This window comes from Octopus bimaculoides, chromosome 7 (genome assembly GCF_001194135.2).
Source record: "Octopus bimaculoides isolate UCB-OBI-ISO-001 chromosome 7, ASM119413v2, whole genome shotgun sequence".
NCBI classification, from domain to species: Eukaryota; Metazoa; Mollusca; class Cephalopoda; order Octopoda; family Octopodidae; genus Octopus; species Octopus bimaculoides.
Window position 1 is genome coordinate 47,172,567 of NC_068987.1, and position 1,085 is coordinate 47,173,651.

Sequence of the window (1,085 nt, forward strand, 5' to 3'; positions counted from 1 at the left end):
CCGTACTCGAAAATGGGGGATTCTGTAGAAAAAAACAAAACAAAACAAAAGGGGGTGCGATCCACATTCTTTACATCTGCCGGTTAACTGATGACTGATCAGCTAACAGTGTCCAGTTAGTAAATGGACAATAGAGATGATCAGGTAGTGAATGAACAGAAAAAAAGTGAACATCTTAGGTTAAAAGCCCTGTCTTTTTCCTTAATGGTATGGTAACTTTGGAGAATTCTTAATTCTTAAGATTATCTTCACTTCTTATATGAAGCTAATTTTAATTGTCATTTAGTTATAGTAACACATCTTGTAGAGACGGAGATAATTTTAATAAATCAAGACTGTTTACTGTATGGCATTTGATACATCTATATTTGCCTATGTCATTCATATACATGCCAGTGGCACATAAAAGCACCCACTACATTCTTGGAATGGTTGGTGTTAGGAAGGGCATCCAGCTGTAGAAACTCTGCCAGAAGATCAGATTGGAGCCTGGTGCAGCCATCTGGCTCGCCAGTCCTCAGTCAAACCATCCAATCCATGCCAGCATGGAAAGCGGACATTAAACGATGATGATGATGATGCCACTGGCAACTTTGAGTTATTTCTCTCAGTTCATTTTTGTTTTTAATTTATGTAAATTACCAAAGCCATAAATGTATTCTACTCTTTCTGTATACATCTATGTCACTTGGATGCTGGAAATAGGGTAGGACAATTCTCATGCTAATGACACCTATTGAGGCAGAAACACATGCCCATGCCCATAACTGTCATTTTATCTCTCAACAGTTCTGTCCTTTTCCTTAACAGCGTGTCAACTTTGGAGAATTTTTGATTCTTTGGATTATCTCCCGATCTCATAAAGTGCTGTTCTCAATTACCATTTGGTAACTGTGACACATCATTTACAGATGCAGATAATTTTAATAAACCAAAACTTTATATTGTATAGTATTTGATATATCTGTATTTATCTATGCTGCTCATATACATTCCATTGACCACTCTAAGTCATTTTTTGTTTAATGAGTGGAGACAAAGTCCAGGAAGCCTAATGTTTGAAACAGTTTCAGTCATATATATAT

At 36.3% G+C, this 1,085-nt stretch overlaps 1 protein-coding gene across 1 annotated transcript in view; it reads right to left on the bottom strand.

The window, feature by feature from the left end:
- LOC106875066 (dnaJ homolog subfamily C member 25) overlaps nt 1-1,085 on the bottom strand; it is a 32,003-nt gene that overhangs the window by 7,232 nt on the left and 23,686 nt on the right. The window lies entirely within an intron of this gene.